Genomic DNA, 13,963 nt, shown 5'->3' on the forward strand with positions numbered 1-13,963 from the left:
ATGATACAAATATTGAACAAGATATTGAAATGTCCACAATAGTTTTTTTAATACCTCGTTATATGATAAGAAGAGTTGAGCAATATCTGCAATCCTTTGCGAGTATTTTTCAAACCCATTTTTTCCCCGAAAGGATAAATAATGGGAATTATTTATTATATTGTAAAAATCATAGTTACATACCGTGTTAAGTCATGTCAAGTCAACTCAAAAGTATAAAGGATAATTCTCGTATTACAAAACTGAAATGTCGAAATATGTATGAGGTAAAAAAGGGCGGGAGGCACGTACTTATTAGAAACAAAAACATTATAGTGCGTTATAGTTTTATCAAAAATTATATAGGAAAATAGGCATCTTCTACATAACTTACAAAGGTTTCTGTCACAAGTTATGACAAAATAAAAAAGGTTTTGAAATTCATTATGCAGATCTGTGTACAGGGTAAATAACCCTTTTGCGATTTTGCTCAACTAAATATTGTCAAAAACTTATCTAACGTTCTAAACACAAATGATTCAGCTGAATTGTGTAACAAAAATGAATTAAGAAAGCCTTTGGTTATTATATTCCGCAAAAAAGCTGGAAAACCAATGCTCGGATCTAGTCAAGGAGCCTGGTCATATAGGTACGCGGTTTGGATATCATGACATACTTCGCCATACAGACTATGGGCATTAGGATAATAAATATTTGGTAATCACTGCTCTAGTTGCTTATGGCCTAATTATTCTAATAATTCAAGTCTTCGCATTAGGAAAAAATAAACTGGGAACTATCTTTTTAATATTGATTCGGATTGGCGACGTAAATTAAACTTGGCCAGTTAATTGATTCAGCTATTCAGACACATCAAAAGAAAAGAATATTTTTCGAATTGCGATACATGAACAAAGAGGAGAATTTGAGGACTGTTAAACTCCTATAAACAAATGTGTTTCTAGATTTGATTTCACCCTGTGATAATATTTTTACTATACGCCAGCGCTTTTTTGCAAACACCAAATTAGAAAAGCGCCAATAGACTTACTCAACGTATGAGTCGCTCGCTATACGGAGTCTAGTAGAAATTTACTACATTGTATACTTTGAAAAGGTCGATTTTCTGCGATCTCCATTTCGCTTTGCACTTTTTCTTTATCAACAAAACATAATGCCTACAATATATACGCTCTACAATGTGCCACTAGCTACCTCATTGATTCAGCCAATACTTCCTTAAAGTATATTGCACCATGGACATACTCACACGTCAGCAATTACTTTATTTCCTTTTATTCATCTTCAATATCAGACTACATTTTAATTAATAAGAGAACGATACTCAAATATATGGACACGATTGTCGGTGCTCCTTAAGTATGCGTACCAAGATGGCGGACACCGGAACGTAGTATATTTACGACGTTGGGGTTGGCCATAATTTCAGGTACAAATATTACGGGAGTCACTTGGCTAGTCCCCGAACTTGTAATAAAACAAAATAAGAAAAATTGTAATAAAAATTATGGCCTAACCCTAACCTGGTACACATACTTCGTCCCGGTGTCCGCCATATTGGTTTACACATTTCGGGAGTACCGAAGTCAAATACGTAGTTATATCTTTTGTTCGAACGTTAGCAATTTGCATCATTCTACCACTTGCACTATTGCGTCAATTTTATATAATTTGATATTGCACCTCGCAAATACTTAGCAAATTTCTCTTTGTCATATTACACGTCAGTAATTACTTTACTGCCTTCAATTCATCTTCAACAACAGACTATAATTTAAATAGTATTATGTCTTGCCTGTATATAATTAGAAATACCATGGTCATAAGTGGGTAAGATTCCTAAGTGTAATTTTTCAACCCATGAAAGTTTGAGGGTGTAAACATAAATCCGTATTATCCATAGATAAAAATGCCCAGTGCAAAGTGCAAATGTACGTGGGTTCAAATGTTCATGAGCGCAAAAGTATACGGTTGCGAATGTACGCAGTTGTAATTGTACTCGGTTGCAATTTTACGCCGGTGCAAATGTATACGAGGTTGCAAAATTACGGCGGTGCAAATGTACATGATTGAAAAATTACGGGGATGCAAATGTCAACACGGTTTAAAAATTTGGGGATGCAGTTTTTTCATGGTTCGTTCACTTTCGCTTTTTTCTGCAATTCTGCAGATTGCCAGCTGGAATCGCCTGGTCGCCATATTCCATTTTACTTGTATCGTATATTATTTATCGACTGACTGCTTGCTCGTTGTTATTATTTTCCACCCTGGGACAGTGCTCGCACTCAACACTCTTTTTTTCCTCGGTACCTCACTGGTCTATCTACGTATCATCTTTTCTTGGCGGCTTGCCTGCTGCTGTCTCTACCCACGTGTTCACTATCATCCATCTTCACCATTTTAATTTTCCAGGGCCGCTACCCTGCTACCGTCTTCTATTTTGCCTCTGCCATCTGTATCGTGTTCAGACGATGGCCTACCATTTTTCCTTGGCGGCTTGCCTGCTGCTGTCTGCCCGTGTTTCTACCACCACCTCACCATTTTTATTTTCCCGGGCCTGCTGTCCTGCCATCGGCTTTCTTTTCAGCACGACTGTGTGCTGATCCTGCCCTACAACTCAGTGGTGTTGGAACTCCTAATACCTGGCATAATGTTTAATCTGAAGTCGCTACGTACCCCCGGTTCGAACTCCTGATACCCTCCTTGATACCTGGCGTATAATGTTCAATCTAAAGTTGCACCCCCTGCGCTACCGCTACTGAAGAAGAACGGGTGCCCACGACGATGCGAATTAACTCTCAAAAATTACAATACACATACTGAATTGTTTGGAATCAGGTGTTTTTATAGCTGAATGGAAGTCGTTCATCTAAAACTATCGTTTGCGTTTGCTTTATTCGTGAAAATAAAATTATATCTCATTTTTAGTTGTTGTTCATTTTAGTTTTTTCAATAAAAATGCAATTGCAATTACAATGAGATAATTTGAGAAGTGAATCCGCGAACCAAATTTCTTTCGTTCAGTCAGCTTTTTCATACTTCACAAACAGATTCAAGTTCATATTTGAGTATTTTATTTCAACCGGCCAATATCGAGGTATATGTCGTTTGACCGATTCGAATCTGCGAATTAGTCAAATAAACACTGAGACCATTGAAAAATCGTCTATGTGAATTACTGAAGTGCGGAAATTTCTGTGGTGCCCATTTTCATTATTGCCACAAGCACCTGGTTATATTGTTTAATGCAGTGGTTCCCAACCTAGCAGCCCCAGCCCGTCGGTACTGGACTATCTATGTTTAGCCCTGTCTGACAGCATCATCGAAGTCTTCATTATGTTTCATTCTTGCCCTAAAAATAATAGACTACAATCTAATTTACAAACGTTATTGCGATTATTATGCAACTTTGTGATTCTTCCGAAACTATGCCAGCAAAAAATTAATCAACTGAAAGTACCGCACGATTTGGGTACAGAAAGCAAACGTCAGCTTCAATAACAGATGCGTCGTATGTCATGAAAATTACAAGATTGCAAAAAATCTAAGCCCGCTGCTTCAGGCAAATACTTGCTTAACCTATGGCAATGCAAGGCAATGTTTGAAAATTGTGACAAATACCTATGTATAGGCGAAAAACAAACATGGGTGAAAAAATGTTTAGAAGTCTCTCACGTTCATTATTATTCTGTTAATTGTAAATAAAAATGCAAGCTAGTTCATATTTTTTACACAATGCCATAAGTTTATAGGGTATACATTACCGTAGTATGTGAACTGGGTTAGGAGGGTTAAGCCATAACTTTATTCAGATTTTCCTTATTTTAGTTATATATATTTCGAAATTGGGGACTGCCTTTCTTGGCCAAGTAAATATACCCCTTACCATAAGTTTCAGTCTTTGATGTAAAGTGGGCGAACAAAATTTTTTACCTCCATATTTGTACACACTTCTGCAGCCCCCTTTATGGGATTTGACGTTTGATTTTAAAACCTTGTGCAAGCTTTGAATGCCTGAAATCGGGTTAAAACTATCTTAAGCAGAAACTTATATCATTTAAATACCTCCCGACGTAACATGTTACAGACAAAGTTTCTTTGTTTTATTTTGTATATATTTGACCGGGTTTATTTCAAGAAATATCGGCAATTGCTGCTCATAATTTACTTCCGTAAAGCAATTTCACTATCTGTTCGTGGGCAGGAATGGGCATGTCGGCGTAAACAAAACCTTTTATCGGTCTTTTTTCTTGTTTATTTATTATTTCGAATCATTGCCAGTCGGCTGTTTACAATTCATTTAGTGATAGAAGTTAACGAGTGCTAATTTACTTGCCGCAATGAGCGGATTTGTTCGCTTGTCTTTAAGTTAAATGATATGGTTTGATCTATTTTGCATAAATTTATGTTGCTATTGTTTGCATATTTTATTTGAATATGGTATTAATCTGTCTGTTGAGTTGGTCGTAAACTTAAGCAACCTTCAATATTACTATATCAATTTATTTGAACCTCTACATTGCAAGAATTATTTACACGTCTATCCCTACCATACTGGTATCAATAATTTGTTTTTATCACCACTCAATTTCGTCGTTTCATTCAGCACAATAACTCGTCTATATCGCACTTGTGCATGTAGACTGGTATTTCGTCGACTGCAATATATTTCAAGCATATTCAAAGTGATGGGGTTGTTAATTATTGAAAAATCTGGCAGGTTATACATCAAAGGAAGGTAATAGCGCGAAGTGTCACCGTCCAACACATTATAGGCTTCTAAAGACTAATCATAAATACTAAGTCGCTTATGTTCTACATCGACCCACTCTGTTGTATTAGCGATTTCCCCCTTTGTGCTTTTAACTTGCTATACTGCATCATGCTAGTCAGCAATCTTTTTGGTGTATCTACGCTCACTGGTGCATGATGTTGCAAAGTAAAACTGACTACGCTCACTAATGCATGACGTTACAAAGTAAAACTGACTAAAATTCACTAATGCATGACATTACAAGGTAAAACTGATTATGCTCACCCATGCATAAAGTTACAAAGTAAAACAGACTACGCTCGCCCATGCATGACGTTTTGACTACGCTCACCCATGCATGACGTTGCAAAGTAAAATTGACTACGCTCACTCATGCATGACGTTACAAAGTAAACTGACTACGCTCACTCAAGCATGACGTCACAAAGCAAACACCCACATGAAGTTACAAAGTAAGACTGCCTACACTCACTCATGTATGACATTACAAAGTAAAACTGACTACACTCACCCATGCATGACGTTACAAGGTAAAACTGACTACTATCACTCATGCATGACGTTACAAAGTAAAACTGACTACTCTCACTCATGCATGACATAACAAAATAAACCTGACAATTCACTCATGCATGAAGTTACAAAGTAAAACTGCTATGCTCACTCACGCATGACGGTACAAAAGAAAATTTGACTACGCGCTCACTCATGCATGACGTTACAAAATAAATCTGACTACGCTCACTCACGCGTAGTGCATGAAGTTACAGAGTAAAACTGACTACGCTCACTCATGGATGACGTTACAAAGTAAAACTGACTACGCTCACCCATGCATGAAGTTACAAGGTAAAGCTGACTACGCTCACCCATGCATGACGTTACAAAGTAAAACAGACTAAATTCACTCATACATGACGTTACAAACTCACTCAGGCCTGACGTTACAAAGTAAAAACTGACTATGCTCACCCATGCAGGCCTTTCCATGTGAAACTGACTACGCTCACTAACCCATGCACGAGGATACAAAAGTAAAACAAAAGTAAATAAAGACTACGCTCATTCATGCATGAAGTTACAAAGTAAAACTGACTACGCTCACACATGCATGACTTACAAAGTAAAACTGACTACGCTTACTCATGCATGAATTTACAAAGTAATACTGACTACGCTCACACATGTATGACGTTACAAAGAAAAATTGACTAAGCTCACACTCTGCATTTATTTTGGTAGTCTTTCTGGAACTGGAACAATTAATTGCGAGCATTGTTTATCTGTTTGTTTGTTTGTCTAATTGTGTTATTATAATATTTCATGCCGGGCAAAATTAATATCTGAATCTGGTTCTTATGGTTCAAGCGTCCAACTAATAATTATAACTGTATAATACAGACGATTCTGCTGGGTAGAATTGTATAATTTATTAGCCTGACTAGATCTGCCATTTCGATACGAAATAGAACAATATTGTCAAAATCGAACATAGCAAATAAATTTATTTTATCGTACAGGCATATTTTCTCCGTTTATTATATGTATGCAAAATACAACTAATACAAATTGCAAATTAAGTGGAGTAACCACATATTTAATTAAATAATTCAAATAGATTTTTAAGTAATTTAAATTCATTGCATATAGTAACATTGCATTTTTTAAAAAAAAAGCATTTTTTAATAAAAAAGTATTTTTTAAATTGTCAAAATATAATACCGAGCTTCCATGTGGACCCAAGAGGTGTCGGTTTTCCCACTCGTTAGGACTTGTTGATGGGGTCCTATCGCGCTCCAGAAAAATCTGAAACGCCCTATGCCCATATTTAAATGCCAAACGAATTAGGTAACTATTTTGGGCCATTTGGGAAACAGGACTATACCAATAAAACAACAATGGACACTCAAAACGCTGACTCCCACAAATCGTGGCTTGTAAAAATTATAAAAACATAGTCATCAATGTATTATATTATACCTTATCGTGATTGTCTTCACAGATAATGTTCGGTTTCTTCTATTTCTCGGTAAGTTATCTTCTGAAAACAAATACCATTTAATAACAATATTCAATAGAATCGAACTTATTAATGAAATTCTTCTAATTGAACTTCTTATCATTAACAATATCTAAGCCTAACAAAATTCGTAAAAATATTTACATGTAATGCGTATATTTTCCTCGTATCCGTATTTTCTTAATTTCTTCCGTGCCTTCAAAGTTTTGTGCCTGAGAAGCTAGAAAAACATTAACAATATCTAAGCCTAATAAAAACCCTATTAATCCTAATGGCGGGAATGGGTCTAAATCTATCTATAACAAATAAACCATTAAGAACAGAAAAGCCATGGCAAGCCTTGTTAATACTTTTCTTCTTTTGTCGGTGTCACGATATCCTGTTTCTCAAAAATAGAAGAGAAAATGATGATTAATACAAATAAGATAAGCAAATATGAATACCGCATATTACTAAAAAAAGCTTTATTATTAAATAATAAATGCCAGCATTAAACATAATACTTGGTGCATTATTGTATCAGCAATAATATAATCAGAATAAGATTATATCGAATAAAAATCAAAATGAACACTAAATGGAAAAAGTAAGCCTGCCTAATGATACAAATGTAACATATTTACCGGTATTTTAGATTTGTCTCTGGTTACGTCTTCTTTCAATTTCTTCAGTGCCTTCAAAATTCTGTGCCTGAAAAACTAAGATAATATTAACAATATCTAAGCCTAATAAAATTTGTAAAAATATTTACATTCAATTTGTAAATTTTCTTGTATCAGTCTTTTCCTAATTTCTTCATTGTTTCCTTGTATCAGTCTTTTTCTTACTTCTTCGTAATTCTGTGCCTGAGAAGCTAGTATTTCATTAAAAAGATCCAAGTCTCATAAAATTTTAAAAATATTTACATGTAATTTGTAGATTTTCCTTCTATCCGTCTTTCCTTGATTTTTCCAGTGTCTTCATGGTTGTGTGCCTGAGAAGCTAGAATAACATTATAAATATCTAAGCCTAATAAAAACCCTATTATTCCTAATGGCGGGTATTCCTAATGGAGGGAATGAATCTGAATCTATCTATAACAAATAAAATATTAAAAACAAAAAAGCTATGGCGAGCCCTGTTAATACTTTTCTTCTTTTGTCGGTGTCACGATATCGTTTCCAGTTGAAAATATCTCAAAAATAGAAAAGAAAATAATGATTATGACAAATAAGATAGGCAAGTATGAATACCGCATATTATTAAAAAAAGCTTTATTATTAAATAATAAATGCCAGCATTAAACATAATACTTGGTGCATTATTGTATCAGCAATAATATAATCAGAATAAGATTATATCGAATAAAAATCAAAATGAACACTAAATGGAAAAAGTAAGCCTGCCTAATGAAACAAATGTAACATATTTACCGGTATTTTAGATTTTCTCTCTGGTTCCGTCTTCTTTCAATTTCTTCAGTGCCTTCAAAATTCTGTGCCTGAGAAACTAAGATAATATTAACAATATCTAAGCCTAATAAAATTTGTAAAAATATTTACATTCAATTTGTAGATTTTCCTTGTTCCAGTCTTTTCCTAATTTCTTCATTGTTTCCTTGTATCAGTATTTTCTTACTTCTTCCTAATTCTGTGCCTGAGAAACTAGAATACAATTTAAAATATCTAAGCCTCATAAAATTCGAAAAATATTTACATGTAAATAGTAGATTTTCCTTCTATCCGTCTTTTCTCGATTTTTCCAGTGTCTTCATACTTGTGTGCCTGAAAAGCTAGAATAACATTAAAAATATCTAAGCCTAATAAAAACCCTATTATTCCTAATGGCGGGAATGGGACTAATCTATCTATAACAAATAAAAGATGAAAAGAAACAAAAAAGCCATGGCGATCCCTGTTAATACTTTTCTTCTTTTGTCGGTGTCACTCGTTTCTAGTTGAAAATATCTCAAAAATAGAAAAGAAAAAAATAATTATGACAAATAAGATAGGCAAGTATGGATACAGCATATTACTATAAAAAAGCTTTATTAATAAATATTAAATGCCAGCAATAAACATAATACTTGGTGCATTATTGTATCAGTAGTAATATAATCAGAAAAATATTATATCGAATTAAAATCAGAATGATAACTAAATAAAAAAAGTAAGCCTGCCTAATAAAACAAATGTAACATATTTACCGGTATTTTAGATTTTTCACTGGTTCCGTCTTCTTTCAATTTCATCAGTGCCTTCAAAATTCTGTGCCTGAGAAGCTAAGATAATATTAACAAAAATAAGCCTAATAAAATTTGTGAAAATATTCACATTCAATTTGTAAATTTTTTTTGTATCAGTCTTTTCCTAATTTCTTCATTGTTTCCTTGTATTAGTCTTTTTCTTACTTCTTCCTAATTCTGTGCCTGAGAAACTAGAATACAATTAAAAATATCTAAGCCTCATAAAATTCGAAAAATATTTACATGTAAATAGTAGATTTTCCTTCTATCCGTCTTTTCTTGATTTTTCCAGTGTCTTCATACTTGTGTGCCTGAAAAGCTAGAACAACATTAAAAATATCTAAGCCTAATAAAAACCCTATTATTCCTAATGGCGGGAATGGGACTAATCCATCTATAACAAATAAAAGATGAAAAGAAACAAAAAAGCCATGGCGATCCCTGTTAATACTTTTCTTCTTTTGTCGGTGTCACTCGTTTCTAGTTGAAAATATCTCAAAAATAGAAAAGAAAAAAATAATTATGACAAATAAGATAGGCAAGTATGGATACAGCATATTACTATAAAAAAGCTTTATTAATAAATATTAAATGCCAGCAATAAACATAATACTTGGTGCATTATTGTATCAGTAGTAATATAATCAGAAAAATATTATATCGAATTAAAATCAGAATGATAACTAAATAAAAAAAGTAAGCCTGCCTAATAAAAAAAATGTAACATATTTACCGGTATTTTAGATTTGTCTCTGGTTCCGTCTTCTTTCAATTTCATCAGTGTCTTCAAAATTCTGTGCCTGAGAAGCTAAGATAATATTAACACTATCTGAGCCTAATAAAATTTGTAAAAATATTTACATTCAATTTGTAAATTTTCTTGTATCAGTCTTTTCCTAATTTCTTCATTGTTTCCTTGTATCAGTCTTTTTCTTACTTCTTTGTAATTCTGTGCCTGAGAAGCTAGAATATCATTAAAAATATCTAAGTCTCATAAAATTCGAAAAATATTTACATGTAATTTGTAGATTTTCCTTCTATCCGTCTTTCCTTGATTTTTTCGGTGTCTTCATGGTTGTGTGCCTGAGAAGCTAGAATAACATTAAAAATATCTAAGCCTAATAAAAACCCTATTATTCCTAATGGCGGGTATTCCTAATGGAGGGAATGAATCTAAATCGATCTATAACAAACAAAATATTAAAAACAAAAAAGCTATGGCGAGCCCTGTTAATACTTTTCTTCTTTTGTCGGTGTCACGATATCGTTTCCAGTTGAAAATATCTCAAAAATAGAAAAGAAAATAATGATTATGACAAATAAGATAGGCAAGTATGAATACCGCATATTACTAAAAAAAAGCTTTATTATCAAATATAAATGCCAGCATTAAACATAATACTTGGTGCATTATTGTATCAGCAATAATATAATCAGAATAAGATTATATCGAATAAAAATCTAAATGAACACTAAATGGAAAAAGTAAGCCTGCCTAATGAAACAAATGTAACATATTTACCGGTATTTTAGATTTGTCTCTGGTTTCGTCTTCTTTCAATTTCTTCAGTGCCTTCAAAATTCTGTGCCTGAGAAACTAAGATAATATTAACAATATCTAAGCCTAATAAAATTTGTAAAAATATTTACATTCAATTTGTAGATTTTCCTTGTTCCAGTCTTTTCCTAATTTCTTCATTGTTTCCTTGTATCAGTATTTTCTTACTTCTTCCTAATTCTGTGCCTGAGAAACTAGAATACAATTTAACATATCTAAGCCTCATAAAATTCGAAAAATATTTACATGTAAATAGTAGATTTTCCTTCTATCCGTCTTTTCTTGATTTTTCCAGTGTCTTCATACTTGTGTGCCTGAAAAGCTAGAATAACATTAAAAATATCTAAGCCTAATAAAAACCCTATTATTCCTAATGGCGGGAATGGGACTAATCTATCTATAACAAATAAAAGATGAAAAGAAACAAAAAAGCCATGGCGATCCCTGTTAATACTTTTCTTCTTTTGTCGGTGTCACTCGTTTCTAGTTGAAAATATCTCAAAAATAGAAAAGAAAAAAATAATTATGACAAATAAGATAGGCAAGTATGGATACAGCATATTACTATAAAAAAGCTTTATTAATAAATATTAAATGCCAGCAATAAACATAATACTTGGTGCATTATTGTATCAGTAGTAATATAATCAGAAAAATATTATATCGAATTAAAATCAGAATGATAACTAAATAAAAAAATAAGCCTGCCTAATAAAACAAATGTAACATATTTACCGGTATTTTAGATTTGTCTCTGGTTCCGCCTTCTTTCAATTTCATCAGTGCCTTCAAAATTCTGTGCCTGAGAAGCTAAGATAATATTAACAACAATAGGCCTAATAAAATTTGTGAAAATATTTACATTCAATTTGTAAATTTTCTTGTATCAGTCTTTTCCTAATTTCTTCATTGTTTCCTTGTATCAGTCTTTTTCTTACTTCTTCGTAATTCTGTGCCTGAGAAGCTAGAATATCATTAAAAATATCTAAGTCTCATAAAATTCGAAAAATATTTACATGTAATTTGTAGATTTTCCTTCTATCCGTCTTTCCTTGATTTTTCCAGTGTCTTCATGGTTGTGTGCCTGCGAAGCTAGAATAACATTATAAATATCTAAGCCTAATAAAAATCCTATTATTCCTAATGGCGGGTATTCCTAATGGAGGGAATGAATCTGAATCTATCTATAACAAATAAAATATTAAAAACAAAAAGCTATGGCGAGCCCTGTTAATACTTTTCTTCTTTCGTCGGTGTCACGATATCGTTTCCAGTTGAAAATATCTCAAAAATAGAAAAGAAATAATGATTATGACAAATAAGATAGGCAAGTATGAATACCGCATATTACTAAAAAAAGCTTTATTATTAAATAATAAATGCCAGCATTAAACATTATACTTGGTGCATTACTGTATCAGCAATAATATAATCAGAATAAGATTATATCGAATAAAAACAAAATGAACACTAAATGGAAAAAGTAAGTCTGCCTAATGAAACAAATGTAACATATTTACCGGTATTTTAGATTTGTCTCTGGTTCCGTCTTCTTTCAATTTCTTCAGTGCCTTCAAAATTCTGTGCCTGAGAAACTAAGATAATATTAACAATATCTAAGCCTAATAAAATTTTTAAAAATATTTACATTCAATTTGTAGATTTTCCTTGTTCCAGTCTTTTCCTAATTTTTCATTGTTTCCTTGTATCATTCTTTTTCTTACTTCTTCCTAATTCTGTGCCTGAGAAACTAGAATACAATTTAAAATATCTAAGCCTCATAAAATTCGAAAAATATTTACATGTAAATAGTAGATTTTCCTTCTATCCGTCTTTTCTTGATTTTTCCAGTGTCTTCATACTTGTGTGCCTGAAAAGCTAGAACAACATTAAAAATATCTAAGCCTAGTAAAATCCCTATTATTCCTAATGGCGGGAATGGGACTAATCTATCTATAACAAATAAAAGATGAAAAGAAACAAAAAAGCCATGGCGATCCCTGTTAATACTTTTCTTCTTTTGTCGGTGTCACTCGTTTCTAGTTGAAAATATCTCAAAAATAGAAAAGAAAAAACTAATTATGACAAATAAGATAGGCAAGTATGGATACAGCATATTACTATGAAAAAGCTTTATTAATAAACAATAAATGCCAGCAATAAACATAATACTTGGTGCATTATTGTATCAGTAGTAATATAACCAGAATAAGATTATATCGGATTAAAATCAGGATGATAACTAAATAAAAAAAAGTAAGCCTGCCTAATAAAACAAATGTAACATATTTACCGGTATTTTAGATTTGTCTCTGGTTCCGTCTTCTTTCAATTTCATCAGTGCCTTCAAAATTCTGTGCCTGAGAAGCTAAGATAATATTAACAACAATAAGCCTAATAAAATTTGTAAAAATATTCACATTCAATTTGTAAATTTTCTTGAATCAGTCTTTTCCTAATTTCTTCATTGTTTCCTTGTATCAATCTTTTTCTTACTTCTTCGTAATTCTGTGCCTGAGAAGCTAGAATATCATTAAAAATATCTAAGTCTCATAAAATTCGAAAAATATTTACATGTAATTTGTAGATTTTCCTTCTATCCGTCTTTCCTTGATTTTTCCAGTGTCTTCATAGTTGTGTGCCTTAGCCTAATAAAAACCCTATTATTCCTAATGGCGGGTATTCCTAATGGAGGGAATGAATCTAAATCTATCTATAACAAATAAAATATTAAAAACAAAAAAGCTGTGGCGAGCCCTGTTAATACTTTTCTTCTTTTGTCGGTGTCACGATATCGTTTCCAGTTGAGAATATCTCAAAAATAGAAAAGAAAATAATGATTATGACAAATGAGATAGGCAAGTATGAATACCGCATATTACTAAAAAAAGCTTTATCATTAAATAATAAATGCCAGCAATAAACATAATACTTGGTGCATTATTGTATCAGCAATAATATAATAGAATAACATTATATCAAATAAAAATCAAAATGAACACTAAATGGAAAAAGTAAGCCTGCCTAATGAAACAAATGTAACATATTTACCGGTATTTTAGATTTGTCTCTGATTCCGTCTTCTTTCAATTTCTTCAGTGCCTTCAAAATTCTGTGCCTGAGAAACTAAGATAATATTAACAATATCTAAGCCTAATAAAATTTGTAAAAATATTTACATTCAATTTGTAGATTTTCCTTGTTCCAGTCTTTTCCTAATTTCTTCATTGTTTCCTTGTATCAGTATTTTCTTACTTCTTCCTAATTCTGTGCCTGAGAAACTAGAATACAATTTAACATATCTAAGCCTCATAAAATTCGAAAAACATTTACATGTAAATAGTAGATTTCCTTCTATCAGTCTTTTCTTGATTTATCCAGTGTCTT

This window comes from Styela clava, chromosome 3 (assembly GCF_964204865.1).
Source record: "Styela clava chromosome 3, kaStyClav1.hap1.2, whole genome shotgun sequence".
Classification (NCBI taxonomy): Eukaryota; Metazoa; Chordata; class Ascidiacea; order Stolidobranchia; family Styelidae; genus Styela; species Styela clava.